Here is an 18,716-nt window from a genome sequence, read left to right as displayed (position 1 = left end):
CAAACACACCCTTAGATTCCAACATGAGTGAGGGTTATTACCTTCAGCTGTTAGAAGACTTTAAAAAGACAACATTATTACCAGTAATACAAAACACATAAGTGCTTTCTCAGCTTGCAGTATATCAAATGCACCCCTTAGTGTGATGACATCAATGGAACAATGGGGGTTAACAAGGAAAGACCAACCAAGATTTTCTGTGCTTCCTTCTCAATCACACAATGAGTTGAACTCGGTAGCGAACCTCCTGTTTTGAACACAGTAAAATCCAAGCCAACTTTTGACCTTGTGCTGATGCATTTGAAAATGCTCTCCATCAGCAAACCCTTGGAGTGATCCAATCAAGCTCACCCTTAGCTCAACATTGTACCCGGATGCACAGTCTCCTTCAAGCGACATTTGGCATGGTAAAATACCATCATCCATACGCTCTTGTGCTATTTGTACTTGGCAAAGAGAAGTCTGCACTTAGTTCAAAGCCACACTGAACTGTGGAATAGCCTGGCATTTGCATTTGATGAAAGGAATAGATTGTATTCTAAGTGCAGTTAAATTTCTCATTATAATGTTTGAGCAACTTTGATATGGACTTTAAATATCTCGGTTCCCGTCCTCTTTGAGAGTATCTCTCAGGTTCTTGATGAAACTGGCTAAATCATACCTTCACAGAGCTAGTCAGGTGGGAGTATGAGGTATTTTGAATAATTTATTCAACATAATCCTCTTATTGACAATGAATAATTCAACCAGCTCTATTTAAAGCTTGAGACCCACTTCTCTTTCTCCTTGAGTCCCCTCTTAAGTTACTATGGGAAGATCAAAAAATTGCAGTCGATACGGCAATATTTTCTACAACCTGCTAAATGTTTTACATTGCAATCCATTTTTCCCTCTGCTGAGCCAAAATGTCTTTGGTGGACAGGGATCTCATGAATGCTATCCTTTAATACTGTACAAAGCTGTTCAGTATTTTCAGCCTTGAATGCATCATATGTTTTAATACCAAGGATGCATGTTTGACATTGTTGAAATCAGTGTGAAGGTTAGTATGAAAGAACCATATATCGAGGTGGCGCAGTGGTTAGAGTGCTGTACTGCAGCTACTTCAGCTGACTGCTAGTCCAGCAGATCAGCGGATCAAATCTCACCAGGCTCAAGGTTGACTCAGCCTTCCATCCTTCCGAAGTGGGTAAAATGAGAACCCAGATTGTTAGGGGCAATATGCTATTTAGTATACTGTCGAGTGTTGTAAGCCGCCCAGAGTCCTCGGAGAGTGGGCGGCATAGAAATATGAATAATAATAATAATAATAATAATAATAATAATAATAATAATAATAATACAATCCCGATTGTAATTGGAGCCCTTGGAGCAATACCCAAAGGGCTACCCTGCTATTTAGAAATTCTAAATTTGCCGGACTTGAACATTTTGACTCTACAAAAAACCACCTTACTCAGAACAGCTTACATCCTCCGATGATACCTTAACAGTTCCTAGGTCCTTGGTTAGGACTCCAGCTGCTGAGCTATTAACCAGCCTCAAAGGCTGTGAATCTCACTAAAGATTAAATAATAATAATAATAATACTTTTGTAAGCCCAAATTGAGGGCATGACTCTAGTGATTGATTCATGTCCCGGTCAATCATAGAGTCATATAAGCAAAGAACATAGAATTATAGGATTGGAAGGGACCTTTTAACCAACCTAGGATGACCTAACACCCAACATGTCTTAATACTCTATCCAGGAATATTAACACCCTGGGATATTAACCCTCTGCCCAAGGTTATTAACACCCAGAATGCCTTAAAACTTAAATCATTACTCATAGTATCCTGATGAATCATAGAATAATAAAAAACAAAGAATAATAGAATTATCTGGTTGGAAAGAATCTTAGATCCTTACTCATGGGTCTTAAAACTCTATGCAGGGTGTCCTAACCCCTTATCCAGGGATCATAACACCAGGGATCATAACCCCCTACCCAGGATGTCTTGACCCCTTACCCATGGGCCATAACATCTAGGCTCAAAGACTGGATGGGTTTCAGGATCCCTTTTATCCCCCAAAGCCCTTGCTTGGTTGATCCACAAGATTTTACAGCTACTCTTGTTACAGTCCGGTAGTTGTTGATGGGATTTGGGAAGAGCAAAAGGGGATGAGATGGCGCAGTGGTTAAAGATGCTGAGAGCTTGCCAGCTGGAAAGCTGACAGCCCGAGTTTGAGACCCGAGCACTGCGCAACAGTTGAGCGCCCGTTCCTTGCTCCAGCTCCTGCCCAACTACCAGTTCGAAAGCATGCAAACATGAGTAGATAAATAGGCACCACTTCGGTGGGAAGGTAACAATGTTCCATGTGCCTTTGGCGTATAGCCATGCTGACCACATGACCACAGAAAAATTGTCGGACAACGCTGGTTCCCTCTTCCAAGAAACAGAGATGAGAACTTTCACCTGGAGTTGGATACGACTAGACAAGGAAACTTTTACTTTTACCTTTTTCCCCACGCTTGCTCAGGCCCAGCTTCTTTTGTCTGGTTTAGGTGACATTTTTCCTTTGTTTCCTTAATGACTTAGTTCCTTCTTATCTATCTCCTGCAGGGATCTTTTAGACAAGATTCCTGTTCAGCCACTCTGCTTATGCAGGGGTGGGATTCAAAAATTTTAGCAGCTGGTTCTCTGCCAGGTTGCTGGGTGGGCGTGGCCATGGCGGGTGTGACCTACTCGACCTCCTGTACCATGGTGGGGGGGTAGCGTTTTCGCCCTCCCCAGGCTCTGGAGGCTTTCCTTGAGCCTCCAGGAGGGCGAAAACAGCCTCCCCTGGGCTCTGGAGGCCCTCCTGAGCCCAGAAACGGGCCCGTTTCCAGACTTCCAGAACTTCCGGGAGGCCCATTTTTTCGTCCTCCCAGATCCTCTGCATGGATGCTGCACTTACCTGGCACCCAAAACAGGCTGCATGGAGACTCCTGGAGGGGAGGGGCGGTGTCGGCAGGGCCAGCCAGTCCTTGCAACTACCAGTTCAGCGAACTAGATGTAAAATTATCATCCGGTTCGCCCAAACTGGTCTGAACCGGCTGAATCCCACCCCTGTGCTTATGTGCCCGCATCATTTTTAGGTATGGCAGCTTCTGCCTGGCCTTACATGTGTTTGTGTGAAAGGCTTGTCTACAGCCTCCCTGGCTCCCCCCATGTTTCTGTGAAATGTCCAGGGGAAAAACTTTTTCCAGTCAAGATTGTGAGTCTTACTTTAAAGGGAGGAGTCTTACTTAAAGAGTCTTACTTTAAAAAAAAAGAGGATTTTTTGTCATTGAGGTGGTGTTTTCCCTGATCGTGCGGGGTTGTCACTGTCCAATTTCTCTTCCCCAAATTTGATGGGAAAATTTATAAAAAACTGTTGGGGTCCAGCTCTGCTAGCTTGAGTGATAAATCACCTGCCTTATCGTTTTCAGCAAGGCTGTGAATCACTGTCAGGATCATAGAGATTGGAACATAAGGCTTGAAAGGCTTAATCTGTTCCAACTCCTGGTGAAACCCTCAAAGGGTTGGGGGCTTCGTCATTCAAATGGTCAGGTTTGAGACCCTTATGCACCTTCCTTTGCAATTGAGTCTCTGTTACTCCTCTTTTCCAATGGGCAACTGTTCTCTGCTACTGCCAAACAAACTACATAAATGGGCCCATAAAATCACCAAGAGGAGATCGGTCCTTTTTCAAAAATGCAGTATTCTTTTTACACGAAGAGTTCTGGACAATCTGAAAATGTTCACACAAGATATTATACAACGGTGGTGTTCCTAGACAAATGGCAGCATGTATGTATGTGTCTTTGTGTATACAGTAGTGGCCAAAATTGTGGAAACCTTTTGGGGAAAGTGTATTTTTGAGGTTTGATGGCTAATAACACTACTTTTTTTTTTTTTTTTGGAGTTTCAAGATAATCCTATTCCACTGCTGGAATGGCCTGGGAATAGCCCAGACCTTAATCCAACTGAAAATCTATGGAGCCAACTAAAGAAACTTGTTAGTCAGAAGCGACCCAGCAATAAAACCCAGTTAATAGAAGCAATCGTTCAATCTTGGTTTCACATTTTTTTTAAAAAATTTAATTTATATGCCGCCCTTCTCCGGAGACTCAGGGCGGTTTACAGTGCGTTAAGCAATAGCCTTCATACTTTTGTATATTTTTATACAAAGTCAGCTTATTGCCCCCACAATCTGGGTCCTCATTTTACCTACCTTAGAAAGGATGGAAGGCTGAGTCAACCTTGAGCCTGGTGAGATTTGAACTTGCAGTAATTGCAGGCAGCTGATGTTAATAACATTATAAGAGCTGCAGAACTAAAAGACTTGGTTCACTCCATGGGAAGACGTTGTAAGGCCACAATTCATGCTAAAGGTTACCCAACTAAGTCTTAACGGACGTGGTGATCATTTTTGTATATCTCGTTTTTTCTATGGTGATCATTTTCATCTATCTCATTTTTTTCTATGTGTTTCACTTTTCTTCTTTATACTATAACTGCTAATCTAATAGCAAATCCTTCATAAAAGTTATTGCATTACATTCTTGATTAAATTAACTTTCCATTGATACATAATTTTATGGTACTATCGTACTCCCCCAAAAAAGTGGTGTTATTAGCTAGTTTTAAAAAATACACTTTTCCCAAAAGATTTCCACAATTTTGGCCGCTACTGTATGTGCATACATGCTCCTTTGCATGTCTCAGATGAGCTTTCTTTTTTTCGTTTTCTAGCCTGAAGAAAATTTCCTAGCCTGAACAATCTCCCGACATGTGATTGTTCAACTTTCAGAACAATCCTGTCCTGGTTGGGAATTTGGGAAGTTCAAGTCCACGCATCTAACAGAGAAAGCCTGTTCAGATCCAAAGGACTAAGCTCTCCTCTGTGTGTGTCTATTCTTAGCCTCTTACATGCCTGGCCTGTGATCCAGATGTTCCTTCTCTTCAGCCTTGCCTTGCCCTTGTGGTGCCTTTCTTCTGGGAAAAATATAAATAAGAATCAATTTGAGTGAATGGAAGTGGAAAGGAAAGGCTGAACGGAGAAGCATAACTTTCCCAATGCAAAGCTCTTTTATTGCTGTTCATTGATTTTTTTTTTTCAGTGCCTAAAAGAAATAAATGAAAACATGAGCACAAATAAATATCCGATTACCCAGCGGGCGGTAATCTTTCTTCAAGCAGAGTCAAGAATCTGTCTGGATGCTATTGATGCCTGCCGAGAGCAGAAGTTGTACCATGATCTGATGGCCTATGTGCCCCCTTTCAATTCTATGATTTATTTATGTACTCCCTCCTTATTAGTTTTAGAAATAACTCAAGGCGGAGAACATACCTAATGCTCCTTCCACCTCCTATTTTCTCCACAACAATAACCCTGTGAGGTGGGGTGGGCCGAGAGAGAGTGACCGGTGCAAAATCCCCCAGCCAGCTTTTGAGCCTAAGGCAGGACTAGAACTCAGCGTCTCCTGGTGATTGGCCCAAAGTCACCCAGTTGACTATGATGCCTAAGGCAGGACTAGAACTCACTGTCTCCTGGTTTCCTTAACGACTGACCTATGATGCCTAAGGCAGGACTAGAACTCACTGTCTCCTGGTTTCCTTAACAACTGACCTATGATGCCTAAGGCAGGACTAGAACTCATTGTCTCCTGGTGATTGGCCCAAAGCCACCCAGTTGATTATAATGTCTAAGGTGGGACTAGAACTCACAGCCTCCTGGTTTCCTTAACCACTGATCTGTGATGCTATGATGTCATATAGAAGTGTTTCTCAACCTTTGCCACAAAGACGTGTGGACTTCAACTCCTAGAATTCCCTAGTCAGCATGATACTTGTTCTTGTAAGTAACCTGGGTGCCAAGCCACGAAGGGCTTTATAGATAGAAACCAGCAGCTTATTTTGGACTCAACAACCATAACAGATTAACAGAGTTGGAAAGAACCTTGGAGGTCTTCTAGTCCAACCCCCTGCTCAAACAGGAAACTCTATAACATTTCATACAAATTGTTCACTCTCTTCTTAACCTCCAATGTTGGAGTACCCACAATTTCTGGAGGCAAGTCGTTCCACTGATTAATTATTCTCATCGTCAGGAAATTTCTCTTTATTTCTAGGTTGTTTGGGGTCTCCAACCTTGGCAACTGTAAGCCTGGCAGACTTCAACTCCCAGAATTCCCCAGCCAGCAAAGGCTGGGGAATTCTGGGAGTTGGAAGTCCGCCAGGCTTACAGTTGCCAAGGTTGGAGACCCCTGCTCTGGAGAGTAGCTTCTTTGTGGCAGCCCTTCAGATATTGGATCACTGCCATCCAGTGGTGGGATTCAGCCAGTTCGCACCTATTCGGGAGAACCGGTTGTTAACTTTCTAAGCAGTTTGGAGAAGTGGATGTTGGAAGAAATCTTATTTTGATTTTTTTCCACTTTACAGGGCTAATCCTGTAAGGAAGGCAGGAAGGGAACATTCTGGTGGTGTTTCTAGCCTAATCTTTATTGCCCTGCTGATAGAAACTGCCTCTCTGCTTAACCCTTATTACATTGTAACAGCTAAGGCGAAGCGCCCATCCACGTGAGTGATGTTGAGTTGGCCATGCCCACATGGTCACATGACCACTGAGCCACGCCTACCCAGCTGGTCATTAGGGCAGAGAATCGGTTGTTAAATTATTTGAATCCCACCACTACTGTCATCATGTCACTCCTGGTTCCTCTTTTCATTAAACTAGCCATATACCCAATTCCTGCAACCATGCTTCGTGTTTTAGACCGCCACTCTTCTTCAAACCGCCTTGCAAAGCTGTTTAGATGGAATAAGGTGGGACAAGCCTTTAGAAATGACATCACTGTGTTTTACCAACAGCATAGTTACGATTCTGATGGCTTATAAAATGGATCTTCTCCTTCATGTAGTCCAGCATCCTGGACTCTTGGTGTGAGGGTGACCCCTAGTGGCAATATAAGAGAAATTCAAGGGGTGTCCAAATCCTACTTGTTTTCATCAGGGTAAGTAAGATTAGTTTGGGCACTTAAAAAAAAAAACGTTTTGAAGAGTGAAAGATTTCAACTGCCTGTTTGTCATATTAATCTCTCCTTTCTCCACAGATGATCAACTGTAGATTTTTAAAGAAGCAGGCTCAAGCCAGATTCGGGTGTGAACAAGAGGCTACCAGGAAATCATCTTTTTTTTTTTTTTTAATTTGATTTATATGCCGCCCTTCTCCGGAGACTCAGGGCGGCTTACAATGCGCTAAGCAATAGCCTCTTGATTTACTGGTGGTACCATATCCACAGAGTCTGACTAAAAAAAAAAATCAGGACGATGGGATGGTCCTATTTTTTTATGCTCAATCCAAGAAATTGCTGGCTACTTTGGCACAGGCAGTCAAGCGATAGCATCACTTTTGCAGTGATTGTTTCTTAAGTTTTGTTCAGAGGCGCTATTTTACTACTAGCAAAAGCTGATCAGTTACAGGAGATCGAAGGACCAGGGGAGACATGATAGCACTGTTCCAATATTTGAGGGGCTGCCACAGAGAGGAGGGTGGGTCAAGCTATTTTCCAAAGCACCTGAAGACCAGACAAGGAACAATGGATGGAAACTGAACAAGGAGAGATTCAACCTGGAAATAAGGAGAAATTTTCTGACAGTGAGAACAATCAACCCACAGAACAGAAGTTGCCTTCAGAAGTTGTGGGAGCTTCATCACTGGAGGCTTTCAAGAAGAGACTGGACTGCCATCTGTCAGAAATGGTGTAGGGTTTGCTCGGCTGGGCGGGAGGGTTGGACTAGATGACCTACAAGGCCCCTTCCAACTCTGTTAATCTGTAATCTGTAAATATCCTGTTGGATTCAATCACTGAAGCACCACCAGAGCTCTCCAAGTCCAGCCTGCAATCTTACCACCATACAATATAGACATGGACTGTAGGAATATGTAGAAACAAAAATGGAGGAAAGAAAGGCCTATATTTAAAATGACAGATCAGAAGCAGAGCCTAGAAAATCAGGAGGGCTGATACACAAACTGCTGATATAGAGAGTGCTCAAAATTAATCGAACTGCCGTTTAAAAAAAAGCCTGCAGTTGCGCCTTCAGTTCTGAGGTAAAAGTAACAACTTTCACAGAGGTAGATAGAGTTTGCATACAGATAGCCCTCAACTTGTAACCACAATTGGGACCAGAATTTCTGTTAGAATTCATAGAACGACTGTGACATGATTGTTAAGTCAGTCACACCCTCTTTTTTTTGGCTATTTTTTGTTAAGTGAATCATTGCAATTGTGAAGTGAATCTTATGGTCATTAAACGAATCCACTCCCCCCCCCATTGATTCTGCTTGTTGGAAGCCAGCTGAGAAAGTTGAAAATGCCAATCACATGACCCCAGTGGCATGGTTCCAATTCTCTCGTCTGGACTACTGCAATGCCGTCTACATGGGGCTGCCCTCGGGGTGCACCCGGATGTGAGTTTTCCGTGGGCCGCTCATGAGGTCAATATTGAGAAAAGACACGGACATGAGTTTTCTCGGGATGAGACGACCCATATCTGACTCCGGGAGCCTCTTTTATTGTACACAAACAAAGGCAGGAGGGGTTTGTTAGCATAAACCAATAATATATTACAGCATGTCTCATGTAATGCATACGTAAGTACAAGTAATACATGGAAGCAATGTCCAAATTTGGGAAGATCTACAATCCTAGCTGCTAGTGAATTGTTGCAGCCCTTATCTATGAGTTGTTGCAACCTTTATCTAGTTTTTCGCATATGCGGTACAGCATGATTCTCTCATGCCTGCGCGTAGCTCCTGAGCATGTTACAACACCCGGAGGCTCCAACTGGTCCAGAATGCAGCCGCGCAGGTTATTACGGGAGCTTCCCGATACTCCCGGGTTACACCTCTCCTGCGCGAGCTGCACTGGTTGCCGGTGGTCCTTCGGATCCACTTCAAAGTTTTGGTTTTGACCTATAAAGTCCTTCATGGTATGGGCCCAGGATATTTGCAGGACCACCTCCTACCGGCCTCCCACCGCCTAGTGCGCTCACATAGAGCTGCCCTCCTCCAGGTGCCGTCGGCCAGACAATGTCAGCTGACGGCACCCAGGATGAGGGCGTTCTCTGTGGCTGCACGACCCTCTGGAACGAGTTACCCACCGAGCTCCAGACAGCCCCTGATCTCCGTTCCTTCCGCAATGACCTGAAGACATGGCTCTTTAAGCAAACTGGCTGAGTCTGTTCTGGGAGTTTTAATTAATTGTGGGTTTTAAACTGAATTTTAATTGTATTTATTATTGTTGTTTTTATTGTGATTTTATTGCTGTGAGCCGCCCCGAGTCCTTCAGGAGAAGAGCGGCATATAAATTTTAATAAACTTAAACTTAACGCTCCCAACAAATTCAAGACTCTGAGGCTTTGGCTTCCTCGAAAATCCTGTTTATTCGGTACATCATATCAGCACGGTTAAGTGTGAAACCAACACTGAATAATTCCCACGTTTTGGGTATAATTAAAGAAGGGATACTGTCCATCCTCCTTGTGTCACAGGTCACGTTAGCCAACCAAGCAGAGGATGAACTTCTCAGCACTCCTTCCTAGAGTTGCTAGGGCATGTTGAGCCTTGATGGTGCAGTGGTTAGAGTGCAGAACTGCAGGCTACGTCTGCTGCCTGCCGGCTGCCTGTAATTTGGCAGTTCAAATCCCGCCAGGCTCAAAGTTGACTCAGTCTTCCATCCTTCCAAGGTGGGTAAAATGAGGACCCAAATTCTTCGGGGCACTAAGCTGACTCTCTAAACTGCTTAGAGAGGGCTGTAAAGCACTGTAAAGTGGTATATAAGTCTAAGTGCTATTGCTACTGTGTTTCCCCAAAAATAAGATCCTGTTGACAGTTTTGGAAGACAGTTTTCTTTTTTGCTATATATATATATATATATTTGCTATATATATTTTCCTATATTTTTTTGAACCCCAAAATAAGCGCTTGGCCTTATTTTCAGGGAGGTCTTATTATTTTGGGGCGTATGGAGCAAGATGGGGCTCCTCTTGCCATCTTACCTGATTTCTAGCTCTGTGTTTAAATATTTTCAGGGAAGGCTTATTTTCAGGGCGGGGGCTTATTTTAGTGCATGCGCTCAAAAGCCCGATTGGGCTTATTATCAGGGGATGTCTTATTTTTGGGGAAACAGGGTATTGATCTGACCTTGGTTCTCAGGAACCTTAGTGTTGTTATGTCTGGCACATTAGAGGAAAACATCCTACAGTCCATAAGTCTCCTTCCCCCCCATATGTACCGCAACTGGGAAACGAAGCAAGAAAAATATGGCTTCCGCTAGAGTCGTTTCGAGAGTTGACACCTGGGACACTGCAACTGTCATAACTAGTACATGCCAGTTGCCAAGAGTCCAAAGTTTGATTATGTGATCATGGGGTTGCAAGTGTGAAAACCAGTTTTAAGTCACTTTTTTTCAAATCCATTGTAACTTCCAGCAGTTCAATTCTCACCGGCTCAAGGTTGACTCAGCCTTCCATCCTTCCGAGGTGGGTAAAATGAGGACCCAGATTGTTGGGGGCAAGAGGCTGACTCTGTAAACCGCTTAGAGAGGGCTGTAAAGCACTGTGAAATGGTATATAAATCTAAGTGCTATTGCTATTGCAGTCTCACTCTGCCTACTGCTAGGAGTTCAATCCTGACCGGCTCAAAGTTGACTCAGCCTTCCAACCTTCCGAGGTGGGTAAAATGAGGACCCAGATTGTTGGGGGCAACAGGCTGACTCTGTAAACAGCTTAGAAAGGGCTGTAAAGCACTGTGAAGCAGTATATAAGTCTAAGTGCTATTGCTAACAGTTGCTAAATGAACGGGTTGTAAGTTGAGGACTACCTGTACTGGGCTGCAAAATTCCCAATGACCACTAGATGGCAGCTAAGATAGAATGTTCTGAGTTTCTTTTTGGCTCTCTAGTGGACTGCAGATTTCTGCAGTTGAAATCTGGTAGCCCCATAGTCTCTTATCTAGACTTCCTTCCTGGTCATCACCATTCCATTTGCAGAAATCAATAACTGCCCATGATTGAAAGTCTCTATTTTTTTGATTGGTTACATTTCTAGGACATTATGCTGTCTCTTGGCTTATCTCTTGCTCCCGACGTTTCCTTTTATTCCAGGAAAAATAGAAGTAAGAATCCATTTGGAGCTAATGGAACCAAAATGGGATCTTAACCAGGGTACAGAAACTGGTAAAAAATAAAGGCATCTGGCTTTTTGATTGAATCAAACCAAGTGGGCCGGGCCTCTCTGCTGATTTTTCTTTTTGACTAGCCTTAGACCGAAATCTATCTTCATGCATCCATGCATCCGAGCGATGCATCCTCAGAGAATTTTCTGCTGCCTTGGCAATAAACAATAGAGATTTCTAAGCATTTGAAAGAAACAGCTCCACCACTCTTGACGTGGAGCAATGAAGCAAAAACAGAGAGGATTTCCCAGCTAGGATGGCATAAAATCTCACCTAATTTCTTTTTCTTAATTTGTTTGGTCCAGATTCAGAGAGGAAGAGCATGGAAATTCTAGGTTGGAATGAACTTGACTTCACGCTGTTGGCTCGGTGTGGAGAGTTGGGAGATCAGTTCCTTCAGCAGTTTTGGACTCTTTCTCCTCGGTCTCTCTCTCTCTCTCTCCTCTCTCTCTCTATTCTCTCTCTCTCTCTCTCTCTTTCTCTCTCTGTCTCTCTCCAATGCACCAAGGAATGAATCTCTAGCCTTATTGCTGACTAAGAGCAGAGACAGCGCTACTGCTGTTCTATCTTACCCTCTATTTGTCCCTGAGGGAAAGCTCAGAAATCCCTCTTTTTTTGAACTGAAAGGGTGGAAGAGGAGGACGGGGCAACTATGGCTTCTAAGAAAACCTCAGGCCAGAGGAAATGGGAGCTGGTGAGATGGTAAGTGATACCTGGATAGCCCTGAGGGATGCAGAATGGGAAGCTGCAGGGAGACCAACTTCCTCCCTACCCAGGAGAAAGGCTCTAGAGCAAGGGTGTCAAACTCAATTTCATTGAGGGCCGCATCAGGATTGTGTTTGACCTCAAGGGGGGGGGGGCATGGCCAGCTCAATGTCACTCCTGTCAGGGGTTTACCTGTGGTGGCCCAAGCGGTCGGCCAATGAAAACACGCTCCCAAACTCCGTTTTCAGCTGCCATGGTTTCCTGCAACCCTCTGCCAGAGAAAATGGAGCTCGGGAGGGCCACCGCTGGCCGTAACTACTGGTTCACCTGAACTGGTCCAAACCGGCTGAATCCCACCCCTGGTGATTGGCCCAAAATAATCCAGCTGGTTTCTGTACCTAAGGTGGGACTAGATAATTCACTACCTCCTGGTATTTGGCCCAAAATCACCCAGTTGACTTTCATGCCTAAGGCAGGACTAGAACTCACCATCTCCTGGTGATTGGTCCAAAGTCACCAAACTAGTTTTCATGCCTAAGGCAGGACTAAAACTCTCAGTCTCCTGGTTTCTATACCAGAACCTGAACCACTAGGCCAGATTGGATCTCTAAGTTGCCTTTGCAACTCTACAAATACGAACTCCCTTGTAGCACTTATTCTCAGAGGAATAAGGCTTAGAAAACACAATGGAACTTTGTCAGGGGTGAAATGCTCCCGGTTCGGACCGGATCGCCCAATCCGGTAGTGATAGTGGTGGGTGGTTTGGAGAACCGGTAGCAAAAATCCCTGCCCCCCCCATGCCCAGCTGAGCCACACGATCATTAGGGGGCTCCCCTTGAGGAGCCTCTGGAGACTCCAACTGGTGCAGAGTGCAGCCGCGCAGGTGGTTATGGGAGCGACGTGGTGCTCCCATGTAACACCTCTCCTATGTGAGCTGCACTGGCTCCCGGTGGTCTTCTGGGTGCACTTCAAGGTCTTGGTTACCACCTTTAGAGCGCTCCATGGCTCAGGACCTGGATATTTACGGGACCGCCTGCTGCCACCAGTAGCCTCTCACCGGCCAGTACGCTCTTATAGAGAGGGGCTCCTCCGAGTGCCGTCGGCCAAACAGTGTCGACTGGCGGCCCCCAGGGGGAGAGCCTTCTCTGTTGGGGCACCTACTATTTGGAATGAGTTCCCCCCGGAGATACGGAGGATCCCGGATCTACGCACCTTCCGCCACGCCCTCAAGACTTTCTTATTTCAACAAGCCGGCCTGGCCTAACTTCTCCCTTTTAACTTTTTAAATTGTTAATTTTAAATCTGTCTTAAATATTGGGGGTGTTTTAATTTGTTCCGGGACAAATTTATTTTATGTGGTTTTATATTGTTCTTTTAAATTTTGTAATCTATATGTTTTATTTTTTGGTTCACTGCCCTGAGTCCTTTGGGAGTAGGGTGGTATATAAATTTAATAAAGTAAAATAAAATAAATAAAATCAGAGGCTTTTTTTTTTTACTTTTAAAAGCATTTTTTCTACAATCTCTTCCAACGAAAAATGCTTTTAAAAGTAAAAAAAAAAGCCTCTAATGATCGCGTGGCTCAACTGGGATCATCAGAGGCTTTTCAAAGCATTTTTTCCTGCAACCTCTTGGCCGAAGAGGTGGTAAAAAAAATGCTTTGAAAAGTCTCTGACGATCCCAGCTGAGTTCCTGATTGGCAGAGGCTTTTCAAAACATTAGAAAAAATGCTTTGAAAAGTTTTTTTTTAAAAAAAAGTTGGCCACGCCCACCCAGTCACATTACCCCCTCCCCCACCAAGCCACGCCCACAGAACCAGTAATAACAAATTTTACATTTCACCCCTGAATTTTGTGTTATCGGTCCAACATTATACGAATAACTGTTCATTTATCAACTTCTTGTACTGAGCACCATCTATTGGTAGTGATCGCTGCCTGAATTGTCAGTAATTCATTTTTAAATTTTTTTTTAAATTTTTTGTATGTATGTAGGTAGGTAGATAGTTAGGTATGTGCTTTTGAATTAGTTTTTGACTCCTGGCGATTCCCTGGCCAAGTCCCTGTATTTTTCTTGGCAAGGTTTCTTGGAGGTCACTTTTTCCTACCTACTTGTTATGGCTGAGAAAGCGGATGTTGTGTCGAGAGTGGGAGTAGAACTCATGGGCTCTCCACTTCTAGCCACTGCATCGGCCTGGCTGTCCGAAAGGCCTGTGTTTGAGAAAAAGCCACCCTCATCCCTGATAGGGTTTCCAAAGAGTTATGAAGACTTTGGGGTTTTGGGAAGAGGCTTCGGGTGTAGGAGACCACATCCCTGATTTTACTTCCCCGAAGTGCCAATCCAATGATGAGATTTTAATGTTATTTATTTATATTCTGCCTATACCATTTTTATAAATAATTCAATGTGGCAAACACACAACGCTCCTTCCATCCTCCGATTTCCCCCACGAAAACCACCCCGTGAGATGAGTTTTCAGTCAGCTTTCATGCCTAAGACAGGACTAGAACTCATCACCCCTTGGTGATTAGTTCAAAATCACTCATTCCACTTTCATACTTAAGACGGGACTAGAATTCAGCATCCTCTTGGCCCCAAGTTTCCAGCCTGCTTTTATGCTTAAGGCGGGACTAGAACTCACAGTCCCCTGTTTTCTAGTTTGGTGCTTTACCCACTACCAACCTGGCTCTATGAATGAAAGACTTCAGGGCAGTTAGTTCGTTTCCACCTCTAAATGGTTCTTATCTCTGACTTTTTTAAAAAGACGAAAATTAGCATACCTTCCTGTATTTTTTGCTTCTGATAGCCCTACTGTGGGAATTATAGTTTTGGCTGCAGCATTTTCTAATCAGGAATCAAAGCAGACATTCCCAAACCAACGTAAGAAACGGGTAACTGTCCAGGGTCCTGAAATTGTATGCACACCAAAGCGGAAAACATGAACAAAAGATCTGCCTCATATTCGGGCAGATTAGTAGCTGACTTAGAAGCAGAGTAGAATTGGGCCTGATTCAGGGGTGAAATGCTCCCAGTTCAGACCGGATCACCTGATCTGGTAGCGATGGCGGCAGGTGGTTTGAAGAACCAGTAGCAAAAATCCCTGCCCCCCCATGCCCAGCTGAGCCGCGCGATCATCAGAGGCTTTTTTTTTTTTACTTTTAAAAGCATTTTTTTCTACAACCTCTTTGGCCGAATAGGTTGTTAAAATTGCTTTTAAAAGGCTCTGACGATCCCAGCTGAATTGCCTGATCATCAGAGCCTTTTAAAAGCATTTTTTAAACAACCTCTTCAGCCGAAGAGTTTGTAGAAAAAATGCTTTTAAAAGTAAAAAAAAAAAAAAAGTTGGCCTCGCTCAGCCAGTCACATTATCCCCCACCAAGCCATGCCCACAGAACCGGTAGTAACAAATTTTACATTTCACCACTGGCCTGATTGGATAGGAAACCACCAGGAAAGCCCAGAACTGTAGGCGAGATTAGGAGATTAAAACATTCCAGATTAAGGCAATCACTTCCATACTGTTGCCAAGAAAATTATAGGGATCTGCCGGCTTGACTTTAGCTACCTGGCTAATCTAGTATGATGTACTCAGACTAGTCAAGAGGACTCTAAAAGTTCTCAGAAAATCCCCACTAACTTTTATTTAATTCTTTCAACTGATGATTCTGAGGTATGAACCTAAAACCTTTGAGGTCTAAAGTAGGAGATCATAGATCAGCTCTTCCTCATTGGCAGTTAAGGAAAAGGCTCCGGAGTACCATAGGCTCCTGCTTCAGAGGCAGTCTTTGAAGTGCCCATTGGCACATTTGCCTTACCAGTTTATGGCTGTTGACAATTCTACTGTGGTTAGTTACAGCTCTTCCTGTCAGTGGAGAGGGCAAATGCCAGAGTACAAATAGATGAAATCTTGGGCTCCCTTTTGTCTTGATTTTCACGAGAAGATGCTGGACAGGTGGGCTGAAGGAATGAGCAACAAGGGGATGAGTTATAATGGAAAAACAGTGAATAGAAGAGGGTGCACTGAGATTTCTCTTCCTCTGATTGCTCTTCCTTCCTCTTCCTCAGATTAAGATTGCTTGAGGAAGGAAGGGAGGGAGGGAGGAAGGAAGGAAGGGAGGGAGGGAGGGAAGGAGGGTGGAAGGAAGGAAGGAAGGGAGGGAGGGAGGGAGGGTGGAAGGAAGGGAGGGAGGGAGGGAGGACTTCCTAGATGGATGTCACACAAAGCTTCTCCCTAATCTGACTGCTGTGGCTGTGAAAGTTGGACCATAAGAAAGGCTGAGGGCCAAAGAATTGAGGCCTTTGGTGCTGGAGAAGACTCCTATGAGTCCCTTGGACTGCAAGGCGATCAAACCGGTCAGTCCTAGAGGAGATCAACCCTGACTGCTCTTTAGAAGGCCAGATCCTGAAGATGAAACTCAAATACTTTGGCCACCTAATGAGAAGGAAGGACTCACTGGAGAAGAGCCTAATGCTGGGAAAGATTGAGGGCAAAAGAAGAAGGGGACGACAGAGAATGAGGTGGCTGGATGGAGTCACTGAAGCAGTTGGCGTGAGGTTAAATGGACTCCAGAGGATGGTAGAGGACAGGAAGTCCGGGAGGAGCGTTGTCCATGGGGTCGCAATGAGTTGGACATGACTTCGCAACTAACAACAACAATCTGCCTTTGATACCTCTGAAACCACCAAACCACAATAGGACATGATAAACAATCAGTGCTTGTGGCACTAGCATGCAGAAGGAGCTCAATCTATAATGGAAATGAGGATTTTTTGTTTTTTTTACACAAAGGGGACTAAGGAGTTGGACTCCAGTTCCATTAAGCCTGAGCCAGCCATTGAGGATGATGGAATCTGAAGTCCAATTGTGGAGGAGCTGGGCTTAGGTGATCCACCCAGATCTTAAACAACTTGTTCAGATAGATTTGCACTCATGGGCTCTGGAAAAGAGCCTGCCACAGCTATCTGGGCAAAGGATTAGGAGGACCAAGTCAGAGAAAATTCAACTTTTTTGCAAGTGGGGGTGAGGATTGAAAGATTTAAATTTTTAAAGCAGTCTTTTAATGCTGCAAGCCATGTTGGTTAGGTGGATCTTTCTGAATCAGAAAGTATTCCTGTCTAGAATCTTGTCTGTGGAATTAATTATTTATTAATTATTCTCACTCTTCCTCTGAGTCTTCAAGCAGTTTCTATTTGTTATCTATCACTGCAGGAGCCCTGTATGGTGGGTGGGTTTAGCATGGAAACGAAGGCTTGGCTCAAGACCACTGCCTAGATTGACCCTACTTCTCAGCGGGGGGTGGGGGGTGGGGGGGCACGATAACCCAGCAGTTAAGAACCTGAGCTTGAAAGCTCACAGCCCCAGTTTGAGACCCGAGCGGTGCACAATTGGGTGAGCTCCCATTCTTACCTCAGCTCCTGCCCACCTAGCAGTTTGAAAGCATGAAAATGTGAGTAGATCAATAGGTACCACTTTGGTGGGAAGGCAACAGCGTTGCATATTTTGCCGCACGCTCTGGGCTGCGGCATTATGTCAGGCTGGCTACATCACCGGCAGTAACATCTTTGGACAACACTGGCTCCCTCAGCTAAGAAATCAAGATGAGCACCAACCCCTAGAGACAGACACAACTGGATGTTTACCTTTATCTATTTACCTTCTATTCTATTCTATTCTATTCTATTCTATTCTATTCTATTCTATTCTATTCTATTCTATTCTATTCTATTCCATTCCATTCCATTCCATTCCATTCCACTCCTCTCCTCTCTTCTCTCCCCTTCCCTTCCCTTCCCTTCCCCTCCTCCTCTCCTCTCCTCTCCTCTCCTCCCCTCCCCTCCCCTCCCCTCCTCTTCCATTCTATTCTATTCTATTCTATTCTATTCTATTCTATTCTATTCTATTCTATTCTATTCTATTCTATTCTATTCTATTTTTTTTATATATACTTTATTGATTTTTTTTTTTTAAGGCAAATAAAATATAATAGCAATTTTGTTTGACATCGGATTCGCAGTGTTTATACATATATACATGAAAAAAATATCTGGTGTCATTTATACTATACATTTCTAATTAATTTCCGCACCTTTAACTCCTTCCTTGATTCTATCATTTATCCATTCGTACCATCTTCCCCATATCATATCGTAATCTGAGTTTTCATCATCACTTATCTCGTATGTTAATTTACTTGTCTCTGCACACTCTAATATTTTGCTAATTATAAGGTCATCTGGTGGTAGGTCTTTCTTTTTCCAGTATTGAGCGTACGCCAGTCTGGCAGCTGTAGTTATGTGTATTAGGAGGTGGACCTTTTCCTTTCCATGCCCTTTCTTTACCATTCCCAGGAGAAATATTTCTGGGTTCAAATCAATTTCTTCTTTGAGTATGTCTTTCAACCATCTCTGAATTTTGCTCCAGTATCTTTTGGCTTCGGGGCATGTCCACCACATATGAAAGAAGGTGCTTCATCTCACCTTGTGGGGCAAAAGATGTTGCAGGGAAAAATGATATTTGACTATTTCATAAGCATGGGCCTAAAAAAATATAGAATAGAATAGAATAACAGAGTTGGAAGGGACCTTGGAGGTCTTCTAGTCCAACCCCCTGCTTAGGCAGGAAACCCTACACCACTTCAGACAAATGGTTATCCAACATCTTCTTAAAAACTTCCAGTGTTGGAGCATTCATAACTTCTGGAGGCAAGTTGTTCCACTGATTCATTGTTCTAACTGTCAGGAAATTTCTCCTTAGTTCTAAATT

The sequence above is a fragment of the Pantherophis guttatus genome, chromosome 1 (genome assembly GCF_059756535.1).
Source record: "Pantherophis guttatus breed Tessera chromosome 1, ASM5975653v1, whole genome shotgun sequence".
Lineage (NCBI taxonomy): Eukaryota > Metazoa > Chordata > Lepidosauria > Squamata > Colubridae > Pantherophis > Pantherophis guttatus.
Note: the sequence above shows the minus strand (reverse complement) of the source record.